Source organism: Pseudophryne corroboree, chromosome 3, assembly GCF_028390025.1.
Source record: "Pseudophryne corroboree isolate aPseCor3 chromosome 3, aPseCor3.hap2, whole genome shotgun sequence".
Lineage (NCBI taxonomy): Eukaryota > Metazoa > Chordata > Amphibia > Anura > Myobatrachidae > Pseudophryne > Pseudophryne corroboree.
This window is the reverse complement of record NC_086446.1, coordinates 598,818,162-598,831,508: the sequence shown is the minus strand read 5'-3', so window position 1 is coordinate 598,831,508 and position 13,347 is coordinate 598,818,162. Positions and strand designations below refer to the sequence as shown.

The following is a 13,347-nucleotide window of genomic DNA, read 5'->3' as shown; positions in this document are numbered from 1 at the left end:
GTAGTACAGTGTAGTGTAGTGTAGTACAGTGTAGTGTGGTGTAGTGTAGTGTAGGTGCAGTGTAGTACAGTGTAGTGTAGTGTAGTGCAGTGTAGGTGTAGTGTAGTGTCAGCCACTTACATGATTTCTTCTTCTGGCTGCAGGCTCCTGACGCGGCGCTCCCTTGGTCTGTACATTGCACTGCAGGCCAAGGGGAGGGGAGGGGGGGGGGGGGGTGATAAGCAGCACCAGGTGAGAGGGGGGTAGATTAGAGGCACCAGCGGTGGTTGGGGGGAGAGATGAGCGGCAGCTGCACTGATGGTGAGTGGGTGGGGGGGGGAGATGAGCAGCACCAACGGGGAAGGAGGGGGGAGAGATGATCAGCACTGGCGGGGGGGGGGGGGGGGGGGGGGGGCGGTAGATGACAGGCACCAGCGTTGGTTGGGGGACCTGGGGGAGAGATAAGCGGCAGCTGCACTGATGGTGTGTGTGTGTGGGGGGGGGAGATGAGCAGCACCAGCGGGGAGGGAGGGAGGAGAGATGATCAGCACTGGCGGGGGGGGGGGGGGCGGTAGATGACAGGCACCAGCGTTGGTTGGGGGACCCGGGGGAGAGATGAGCGGCAGCTGCACTGATGGTTAGTGGGGGGGGGGGGAGACGAGCAGCACCAGCGGGGAGGGAGGGGGGAGAGATGATCAGCACTGGCGCGGGGGGGGGAGGGAGGGGGGGTAGATGAGAAGCACCAGCGGGGAGGGAGGGGGGAGAGATGATCAGCACTGGCGCGGGGGGGGGGGGTAGATGAGAAGCACCAGCCGGGAGGGAGGGGGGAGAGATGATCAGCACTGGTGCGGGGGGGGGGGAGGGGGGTAGATGAGAAGCACCAGCAGGGAGGGGGGGGGAGAGATGATCAGCACTGGTGCGGGGGGGGGGGGGAGAGGGGGGTAGATGAGAAGCACCAGCGTGGAGGGTGGGGGGAGAGATGATCAGCACTGGCGCGGGGGGGTAGATGAGTTGCACCAGCGGGGAGGGAGGGGGGAGAGATGATCAGCACTGGTGCGGGGGGGGGGGGGGAGGGGGGTAGATGAGAAGCACCAGCGGGGAAAGGGGGGGAGAGATGATCAGCACTGGTGCGGGGGGGGGGGAGAGAGGGGGGTAGATGAGATGCACCAGCGGGGAGGGAGGGAGGAGAGATGATCAGCACTGGCGGGGGGGGGAGGGGGGGGGCGGTAGATGACAGGCACCAGCGTTGGTTGGGGGACCCGGGGGAGAGATGAGCGGCAGCTGCTGCACTGATGGTGAGTGGGGGAGGAGGGGGGGGGGAAGATGAGCAGCACTAGCGGGGAGGGAGGGGGGAGAGATGATCAGCACTGGCGCGGGGGTAGATGAGAAGCACCAGCGATGGTTGGGGGGGCAGCACTGACGGTGAGCGGCCCGGGGGAGATGATCAGCACCAGGGGTAGGGGCGGTGTTGAGCAGCGCCGGCGGTGTGTGGGGGATTAGCGGCGCAGAGCTCTACGCCGCCTAGTCAAGAGGAGAGGTCGTCAGCACCAGGTGACGGGGGTCGGGGGTGATGAGCGCCGGCGCCGGCGGTGTGCGGGTGATGCGGGTCTGGCCAGACGAACGGAAGCTGCAGGGACTCAGGTCAGGAGTAGCCCTGCCCATGATCTCATAGTGCCCAATCATATCTGCAGCAGTGACAGGGGCGTGCTTTCATATGGGCAGAAAGCACGCCCCTGTCACTGAGGCACTCACACTGGTGCCGCTTATCCTGGTTTTTGTAATGGGCTTTTACAGCCCTGTCCTTGGCCCCGCCCCCTGCCCGCCCCCCGCGTCCGACCCTTTACCATTATACACAGGAGGCACCGCTCTCGGTGCCTCTAAAAAAAATGTAACCAGTTTTAAAGTGTAGAAATTATTAAAATAATATAAAGCATATACTTAGGACACAGAATATGTGTCATAAGTATATTCTTCATATTATTGTAATAATTAATGATAGGGGAGAATGACAGGGGAGGCACTGCCTCCCCTGCCTCCCCTGACTGCACGTCCCTGCTTGATACTGTATTAGTCAGTCAATTAGTCAAAATCCCTGCATGCACACAGCATCTATTTACCGCTGCTCTACAGCAGAGCAGTGAGTGACAGACAGCCTCCTAACGGGAGGCACTCGATATCTCGGCTGTCGGGATCCTGGCACTCTGCATACCGGCGCCGGGATACCGACAACTATTCTCCCTCTTGGGATGTCCATGACACCCCTGGAGGGAGAATAAATAGTGTGGAGCACGTAGCAAGGGGCTCTTCCCCGCTGCTAACATTCCAGCGGTCGGAATCCCGGCTCCGGAATGCTGGGCGCTGGAATCCCGAGCGCCGGTATATCATAGTTCACCCTTCCTAACTGGCCTCCCCGTCGCTGGCCACTGCGACACGCGGGTGGGACAGTGCCAAAAAAGGGACTGTCCTGCGAAAATTGGGACATTTGAGATGTATGCTTTGACTGCATTTTGCTTTCTTATGTTGTCTGTACACTGCACGGACTGCAACAGCGATAAAGAAAGATTGATTAACGGCTTGGTGGGCTTGCTTTCCATGGATGCAGGAGTGAGACATGGCTAGAGGTCGGGTGGTTACGTTTGTCAGATGACACATGTTTAGCATTGTGAGGAATGTGAGAAACGCAAGCACATTTACTACAAACAGCAAATTCATTTAGAAGTTACCATTCAAACTAAAATTCATAGCAGAGAGATAAGATATAAACCCCTCCCTGTTGCTTACTTTACTTTTGATGTGCGGCAGCCCGGCTCCAGACCAGTACCCAGAAGGCCCTTTTCAGTGTAGACACTGCAGGGTTAATAGGTGGGGGAAGGGGGGCACAGTAGAGCACACAGGGTCAGAGAAACTCATAGACTGCCTATCGCTGCCCGCTGTGATGTATATTAGCAGCGGTGCATCCGGCAGAGAAGGAGATGAGGGCAACGCTACTATTATACATTACAGTGAAAAGTGCTGCAGCTGGCGGCGGCAGACAGTCGGGGTGGATGCAGATGGTGCGCCCATAGTGCAAATGCGCTGTGTGCTAAGCACTGTCTGCACACACCTAGTTATAGCCCTGCACATGTGCAGTAGTCCTGATTCCACACTGTGCACATCGCAGGGAGCACATCATTGCGTGTGCTCGTTAATACGTTGGCCCAGTACAATAGCATGTATCACAATGTGATCCTGGGCGCTAATATCGTACCCAGATAACATTGTAAATGCGATTAATAATAAATGGGCCCCTATGAGTGAGTGAGAGACTATGGGAAGTGTGTAAAGAAAGCAATAGACACTGTGGATGGAGTTGGGTATGCGTGACCAGCGGCCAGGAGACGAGTGCAAGTAGCCCCTTGCGGGCTCAGTGGCATCCTGCAGTCGCCACAGGTTCTATTCTCACACTATGGGTGTCGTGGACACCCATCAGTGGGAATAGTCCCTGTTGGTCGGCATGACAACCGTGTGCATTTTCAGGGGGTGGGATGCAGGGGGAGGTGTTGTGTGCATCGGTCTCCTGATCGCCGGTCACATAACTACATCCCATGTGGATGACACGATGGAATATTTTGTGAAAAAGAAGAGACATTGCTAAGGAAAGAAATGTGTATAGGCGTAGAACACAGAAGCAGCAGGGACTGTAGCAATGAACTGAGAGGACCTGCAGTTGCTCAAAAGAATTCCATTTATAAAACAGTGTTTTGTTTTTGCATAATTTTAGATGTCATTTCTAAACCTCCATGTAATTAGTAGTGATGTGCACCTGAAATTTTTCGGGTTTTGTGTTTTGGTTTTGGGTTCGGTTCCGTGGCCGTGTTTTGGGTTCGGACGCGTTTTGGCAAAACCTCACCGAATTTTTTTTGTCGGATTCGGGTGTGTTTTGGATTCGGGTGTTTTTTTCAAAAAACCCTAAAAAACAGCTTAAATCATAGAATTTGGGGGTCATTTTGATCCCATAGTATTATTAACCTCAATAACCATAATTTCCACTAATTTTCAGTCTATTCTGAACACCTCACACCTCACAATATTATTTTTAGTCCTAAAATTTGCACCGAGGTCGCTGGATGGCTAAGTTAAGCGACCCTAGTGGCCGACACAAACACCTGGCCCATCTAGGAGTGGCACTGCAGTGTCACGCAGGATGGCCCTTCAAAAAAATACTCCCCAAACAGCACATGACGCAAAGAAAAAAAGAGGCGCAATGAGGTAGCTGTGTGACTAAGCTAAGCGACCCTAGTGGCCGACACAAACACCTGGCCCATCTAGGAGTGGCACTGCAGTGTCACGCAGGATGACCCTTCAAAAAAATACTCCACAAACAGCACATGACGCAAAGAAAAATGAAAGAAAAAAGAGGTGCAAGATGGAATTGTCCTTGGGCCCTCCCACCCACCCTTATGTTGTAAAAACAGGACATGCACACTTTAACGAACCCATCATTTCAGCGACAGGGTCTGCCACACGACTGTGACTGAAATGACTGGTTGGTTTGGGCCCCCACCAAAAAAGAAGCAATCAATCTCTCCTTGCACAAACTGGCTCTACGGAGGCAAGATGTCCACCTCATCATCATCGTCCAATTCATCACCCCTTTCACTGTGTACATCCCCCTCCTCACAGATTATTAATTCGTCCCCACTGGAATCCACCATCTCAGGTCCCCGTGTACTTTCTGGAGGCAATTGCTGCTGGTGAATGTCTCCACGGAGGAATTGATTATAATTCATTTTAATGAACATCATCTTCTCCACATTTTCTGGAAGTAACCTCGTATGCCGATTGCTGACAAGGTGAGCGGCGGCACTAAACACTCTTTCGGAGTACACACTGGAGGGAGGGCAACTTAGGTAGAATAAAGCCAGTTTGTGCAAGGGCCTCCAAATTGCCTCTTTTTCCTGCCAGTATACGTACGGACTGTCTGACGTGCCTACTTGGATGCGGTCACTCATATAATCCTCCTCCATTCTTTCAATGGTGAGAGAATCATATGCAGTGACAGTAGACGACTTGTCAGTAATCGTTGGCAGGTCCTTCAGTCCAGACCAGATGTCAGCATCAGCAGTCGCTCCAGACTGCCCTGCATCACCGCCAGCGGGTGGGCTCGGAATTCGTAGCATTTTCCTCGCACCCCCAGTTGCGGGAGAATGTGAAGGAGGAGATGTTGACGGGTCGCGTTCCGCTTGACTTGACAATTTTGTCACCAGCAGGTCTTTGAACCTCTACAGACTTGTGTCTGCCGTAAAGAGAGATCCAAGGTAAGTTTTAAATCTAGGATCGAGCACGGTGGCCAAAATGTAGTGCTCTGATTTCAACAGATTGACCACACGTGAATCCTGGTTAAGCGAATGAAGGGCTCCATCCACAAGTCCCACATGCCTAGCGGAATCGCTCTGTTTTAGCTCCTCCTTCAATGCCTCCAGCTTCTTCTGCAAAAGCCTGATGAGGGGAATGACCTGACTCAGGCTGGCAGTGTCTGAACTGACTTCACGTGTGGCAAGTTCAAAAGGTTGCAGAACCTTGCACAACATTGAAATCATTCTCCACTGCGCTTGAGACAGGTGCATTCCACCTCCTTTGCCTATATCATGGCCAGATGTATAGGCTTGAATGGCCTTTTGCTGCTCCTCCATCCTCTGAAGCATATAGAGGGTTGAATTCCACCTCGTTACCACCTCTTGCTTCAGATGATGGCACGGCAGGTTCAGGTGTTTTTGGTGGTGCTCCAGTCTTCTGTACGCGGTGCCTGTACGCTGAAAGTGGCCCGCAATTCTTCTGGCCACCGACAGCATCTCTTGCACGCCCCTGTCGTTTTTTAAATAATTCTGCACCACCAAATTCAAGGTATGTGCAAAACATGGGACGTGCTGGAATTTGCCCAGATGTAATGCACTCACAATATTGCTGGCGTTGTCCGATGTCACAAATCCCCAGGAGAGTCCAATTGGGGTAAGCCATTCTGCGATGATCTTCCTCAGTTGCCGGAAGAGGTTTTCAGCTGTGTGCCTATTCTGGAAAGCGGTGATACAAAGCGTAGCCTGCCTAGGAACGAGTTGGCGTTTGCGAGATGCTGCTACTGGTGCCGCCGCTGCTGTTCTTGCAGCGGGAGGCAATACATCTACCCAGTGGGCTGTCACAGTCATGTAGTCCTGAGTCTGCCCTGCTCCACTTGTCCACATGTCTGTGGTTAAGTGGACATTGGGTACAACTGCATTTTTTAGGACACTGGTGAGTCTTTTTCTGATGTCCGTGTACATTCTCGGTATCGCCTGCCTAGAGAAGTGGAACCTAGATGGTATTTGGTAACGGGGGCACACTACCTCAAGAAATTGTCTAGTTCCCTGTGAACTAACGGCGGATACCGGACGCACGTCTAACACCAACATAGTTGTCAAGGCCTCAGTTATCCGCTTTGCAACAGGATGACTGCTGTGATATTTAATCTTCCTCGCAAAGGACTGTTGGACAGTCAATTGCTTACTGGAAGTAGTACAAGTGGTCTTCCGACTTCCCCTCTGGGATGCCGATCGACTCCCAGCAGCAACAACAGCAGCGCCAGCAGCAGTAGGCGTTACACTCAAGGATGCATCGGAGGAATCCCAGGCAGGAGAGGACTCGTCAGACTTGCCAGTGACATGGCCTGCAGGACTATTGGCTTTCCTGGGTAAGGAGGAAATTGACACTGAGGGAGTTGGTGGTGTGGTTTGCGCGAGCTTGGTTACAAGTGGAATGGATTTACTGGTCAGCGGACTGCTTCCGCTGTCGCCCAAAGTTTTTGAACTTGTCACTGACTTATTATGAATGCGCTGCAGGTGACGTATAAGGGAGGATGTTCCGAGGTGGTTAACGTCCTCACCCCTACTTATTACAGCTTGACAAAGGCAACACACGGCTTGACACCTGTTGTCCGCATTTCTGTTGAAATACTTCCACACTGAAGAGCTGATTTTTTTGGTATTTTCACCAGGCATGTCAAAGGCCATATTCCTCCCACGGACAACAGGTGTCTCCCCGGGTGCCTGACTTAAACAAACCACCTCACCATCAGAATCCTCCTTGTCAATTTCCTCCCCAGCGCCAGCAACACCCATATCCTCATCCTGGTGTATTTCAACACTGACATCTTCAATTTCACTATCAGGAACTGGACTGCGGGTGCTCCTTTCAACACTTGCAGGGGGCGTGCAAATGGTGGAAGGCGCAAGCTCTTCCCGTCCAGTGTTGGGAAGGTCAGGCATCGCAACCGACACAATTGGACTCTCCTGTGGGATTTGTGATTTCGAAGAACGCACAGTTCTTTGCTGTGCTTTTGCCGCAAGTCTTTTCTTTTTTCTAGCGAGAGGATGAGTGCTTCCATCCTCATGTGAAGCTGAACCACTAGCCATGAACATAGGCCAGGGCCTCAGCCGTTCCTTGCCACTCCGTGTCGTAAATGGCATATTGGCAAGTTTACGCTTCTCCTCAGACGCTTTTAATTTTGATTTTTGGGTCATTTTTTTACTGATCTTTTGTGTTTTGGATTTTACATGCTCTGTACTATGACATTGGGCATCGGCCTTGGCAGACGACGTTGATGGCATTTCATCGTCTCGGCCATGACTAGTGGCAGCAGCTTCAGCACGAGGTGGAAGTGGATCTTGATCTTTCCCTATTTTTTTAACCTCCACATTTTTGTTCTCCATATTTTGCGCACAACTAAAAGCCACCACAGGTATACAATGTAGATGGATGGATAGTATAGTATTATATTACTTATAGACGACGAGTGACGACACAGAGGTAGGTACAGCCGTGGCCTACCGTACTGCTGCTTATATATATAATATACTGTATAACGGACCTGGTGGACACTGTCAGCAGACTGCTAAACTAGTATGAAGAAAAAAAAAACACCACAGGTATACAATGTAGATGGATGGATAGTATAGTATTATATTACTTATGGACGACGAGTGACGACACAGAGGTAGGTACAGCCGTGGCCTACCATACTGCTGCTTATATATATATAATATACTGTATAACGGACCTGGTGGACACTGTCAGCAGACTGCTAAACTAGTATGAAGAAAAAAACAACAACACAGGTATACAATGTAGATGGATGGATAGTATAGTATTATATTACTTATGGACGACGAGTGACGACACAGAGGTAGGTACAGCCGTGGCCTACCGTACTGCTGCTTATATTTATAATATACTGTATAACGGACCTGGTGAACACTGTCAGCAGACTGCTAAACTAGTATGAAGAAAAAAAAACAACACAGGTATACAATGTAGATGGATGGATAGTATAGTATTATATTACTTATGGACGACGAGTGCACTGATGACACAGAGGTAGGTACAGCCGTGGCCTACCGTACTGCTGCTTATATATATAATATACTGTATAACGGACCTGGTGGACACTGTCAGCAGACTGCTAAACTAGTATGAAGAAAAAAAAACAACACAGGTATACAATGTAGATGGATGGATAGTATAGTATTATATTACTTATGGACGACGAGTGCACTGATGACACAGAGGTAGGTACAGCCGTGGCCTACCGTACTGCTGCTTATATATATAATATACTGTATAACGGACCTGGTGGACACTGTCAGCAGACTGCTAAACTAGGATGAAGGAAAAAAAACAACAACACAGGTATACAATGTAGATGGATGGATAGTATAGTATTATATTACTTATGGATGACGAGTGACGACACAGAGGTAGGTACAGCCGTGGCCTACCGTACTGCTGCTTATATATATAATATACTGTATAACGGACCTGGTGGACACTGTCAGCAGACTGCTAAACTAGGATGAAGAAAAAAAAAACACAGGTATACAATGTAGATGGATGGATAGTATAGTATTATATTACTTATGGACGACGAGTGCACTGACGACACAGAGGTAGGTACAGCCGTGGCCTACCGTACTGCTGCTTATATATATAATATACTGTATAACGGACCTGGTGGACACTGTCAGCAGACTGCTAAACTAGTATGAAGAAAGAAAAAAAAACACAGGAGTGTTTTTCAGGCAGACAAACGTATACTGGACTGGTGGTCACTGTCAGCAAAACTGTGCACTGTACTCCTGCTATAACTGCTCCCCAGTCCCCACAATTAGGCAGTGTGAGCAGAGCAGTGCACTCAGCACAGTTATATCATGCAGCAGTGCAGCACACTGAGCACAGATATGGTGGTCGGAGCGTTTTTTTCAGGCAGAGAAACAAAGGATTAAACTCACTGGTGGTATAATCAAAACCCTGCACTGTACTCCCTAACAGCTGCTCCCCGTCCCCAATCCTCCCCACAATTATAACTAACTAAGTCACTCTGTGTTCTACTATAACGGAGAGGACGCCAGCCACGTCCTCTCCCTATCAATCTCAATGCACGTGTGAAAATGGCGGCGACGCGCGGCTCCTTATATAGAATCCGAGTCTCGCGAGAATCCGACAGCGGGATGATGACGTTCGGCGCGCTCGGGTTTTGTGTTTTGGTTTTGGATTCGGTTCCGTGGCCGTGTTTTGGATTCGGACGCATTTTGGCAAAACTTCCCTGAAAATTTTTTGTCGGATTCGGATGTGTTTTGGATTCGGGTGTTGTTTTTTTTAAAAACCCTCAAAAACAGCTTAAATCATAGAATTTGGGGGTAATTTTGATTCTATAGTATTATTTTATTTTTAGTCCTAAAATTTGCACCAAGGTTCGCTGGATGACTAAGCTAAATGACCCAAGTGGCCAGCACAAACACCTGGCCCATCTAGGAGTGGCACTGCAGTGTCAGACAGGATGGCACTTAAAAAAATTGGCCCCAAACAGCACATGATGTAAAGAAAAGAGAAAAAGAGGTGCACTGTGGTCGCTGGATGGCTAAGCTAAGCGACACAAACACCTCAATATCACAGGAATTATTTGTTCTAATCAATGGTATTATTGGTCCAAATCACTGGAAGAAAATGACAAAATCACTGGAATTATTTGTTCTAATCAATGGTATTATTGGTCCAAATCACTGGAAGAAAATGACAAAATCACTGGAATTATTCGTTCTAATCAATGGTATTACTGGTCCAAATCACTGGAAGAAAATGACAAAATCACTGGAATTATTTGTTCTAATCAATAGTATTATTGGTCCAAATCACTGGAAGAAAATGACAAAATCACTGGAATTATTCGTTCTAATCAATGGTATTATTGGTCCAAATCACTGGAAGAAAATGACAAAATCACTGGAATTATTTGTTCTAATCAATAGTATTATTGGTCCAAATCACTGGAAGAAAATGACAAAATCACTGGAATTATTTGGCAAAATCACTGTAATTAATAATTATAAATCACTGATATTAATTGGTAAAATCTCGCTATCACCTGCCTAGTGAAGTGGAATCTAGATGGGATTTTGTACAGGGGACACAATAACTTCATCAATTGTCTAAATCCCACTGCACTAATGGCGGAAAATAGGCACACGTCTAACAGCGCACTGATTATACTGAGAACTGATTATACCGATCACTGATGATACTACGGAGAACTGACACTGAGCAGCGAGAACAGCACTGGACTATTGTCCTGTAGTATACTTGTCACCACAATGCAGCACTGACACTGGGCACAGATATTAAGCACTGATCAGGATACTAGAAGTGACACAGAGCTGCAAGATACAGCAATGGCCTACTGTACTGTACTACTATATACTGGTGGTCACCACAATGCTGCACTGTCCTACTATATACTGGTCACAACAATGCAGCAGATATTGAGCACTGATCAGGATACTAGAAACTGAGTCTGACACGGAGCTGCAAGATACAGCAATGGCCTACTGTACTGTACTATATGTATACTGCTGGTCACCAAAATGCTGCACTGTCCTACTATATACTGCTCACAACAATGCAGCACAGATATGAATAGTATACTTGACACAGAGCTGCAAGATACAGCAATGGCCTACTGTACTGTACTACTATAGTTATATACTGGTGGTCCCCACAATGCAGCACACTGAGTACATGATATTACCAGGTGTATCTCACACATCGCTCAGTACAGATTACAGGATGTATAATCACCAGGTGTATAACACACATCGCACAGTAAAGTATATAGGGTGTATAATCCCCAGGTGTATCTCACACATCGCTCAGTACAGATTACAGGATGTATAATCACCAGGTGTATAACATACATCGCTCAGTACAGTACATAGGGTGTATAATCCCCAGGTGTATCTCACACATCGCTCAGTACAGATTACAGGATGTATAATCACCAGGTGTATAACACACGTCGCACAGTACAGTATGCAGCTCTGGAGGGATCAGTATTTGGCAGGAAGGCGAGGCCTGGTCCTGGCAGCAGAGTGATAGGTGGCCGTATGGTAGCAGCCAGCTCCAAATCTGGCAGTGTGTGGAGAGAGAGGGGGTGAGGGAAGGGAACGAGCGCTGGAGTGTCTGAGCGGAGGGCTTGGAAGTTCAGGGGGACTGAGGCGGAAGCTGCTCTTCCATAGCAGCGCACAGTGGTGGTGATGGAGTCTGACAAAGGAGGGAGGAGGAGGATTGGGGCAACTGGCTGCAGGGGAGCACTGTGCCGCAGCCATCACCTGCAGGGGGAGTGGAGGGAAACACATCCTATCTGCCCCAGATAAGTGACTTCTGATGAGAGCAATTTAGGGTCGGAGTTTTTCTGAAAGGTGGAAAGGAAGGGGTTCTTTTTCATGTAGACTGGAAGGACTGCAACAAACTTGGAGTGACTACACTTTTCACCCTAGTTCGGCAGCCCTGCTGCCCTTTAATACACAGATTAATGAAGACTCCTTTTGGAAAGGTGGCCGCTCAGCGATCAAGAGCTGATGCAGCACATGCAGGTGTTTCTGCAAATATGATGAAGAAAAGAACATCTCATAAGAAACATCAAAACAATATGGGACCAAGTAAACCAGTCTCCCAGCCAAGGCGAAATATTGTAGGCTGTAGAATACAGCATGGGTGGAAAGAGGGCAGTGGGCCAATAACCCAGTGGAAAGGAACAGTTCTGGATCAAGTACCAGTGAATCCCTCCCTCTATCTTATAAAGTATGATGAATTTGATTGTGTCTATGGACTTGAGCTTCACAAGGATGAAAGGATGTCTGCTCTTGAAGTTCTACCAGAGTTGCCTCATCCCGAATCAGCGATGCCCATTTGGCTGACACAATGATTGGTAAAGCAGTGGAGCATATGTTTGAAACAGAGGATGGTTCAAAGGATGAGTGGCGAGGGATGGTATTAGCACGAGCACCTATTATGAACACATGGTTTTATATAACCTATGAAAAGGACCCAGTCTTATATATGTATCAACTTTTAGATGACTATAAAGAAGGAGATCTTCGGATCATGCCAGACTCAAATGATTCCCCTCCAGCTAAAAGAGAACCAGGGGAGATTGTGGACAGCCTCGTGGGCAAGCAAGTGGAATATGCCAAAGAAGATGGCTCAAAAAGGACTGGCATGGTTATTCATCAAGTTGAAGCTAAACCATCTGTGTACTTCATTAAGTTTGATGACGATTTCCATATTTATGTCTACGATTTGGTGAAGACATCCTAAATGGGATTCTGTACTTTTTTTTTTGCCAAACGTAATCTAATGTAAACATTTGTAGAAAGTCGCTGCTTTCTGATTACAGAAATGCTCAGATATTCTTGCGAATCCACAATCCCTTCCCAGAGGAAAAATAAAATTTTACTCACCGGTAAATCTATTTCTCGTAGTCCGTAGTGGATGCTGGGACTCCGTAAGGACCATGGGGAATAGCGGCTCCGCAGGAGACTGGGCACAACTAAAGAAAGCTTTAGGACTACCTGGTGTGCACTGGCTCCTCCCACTATGACCCTCCTCCAGACCTCAGTTAGGATACTGTGCCCGGAAGAGCTGACACAATAAGGAAGGATTTTGAATCCCGGGTAAGACTCATACCAGCCACACCAATCACACCGTATAACTCGTGATACTATACCCAGTTAACAGTATGAAATATAACTGAGCCTCTCAACAGATGGCTCAACAATAACCCTTTAGTTAGGCAATAACTATATACAAGTATTGCAGACAATCCGCACTTGGGATGGGCGCCCAGCATCCACTACGGACTACGAGAAATAGATTTACCGGTGAGTAAAATCTTATTTTCTCTGACGTCCTAAGTGGATGCTGGGACTCCGTAAGGACCATGGGGATTATACCAAAGCTCCCAAACGGGCGGGAGAGTGCGGATGACTCTGCAGCACCGAATGAGCAAACTCTAGGTCCTCCTCAGCC

The 13,347-nt window shown here is 48.5% G+C and overlaps 1 pseudogene; it reads left to right on the top strand.

Moving 5' to 3' along the window:
* Window positions 1–11,851: 11,851 nt before the first annotated feature.
* LOC135058068 (spindlin-Z-like) lies at window positions 11,852–12,636 on the top strand (annotated as a pseudogene).
* Window positions 12,637–13,347: the final 711 nt, after the last annotated feature.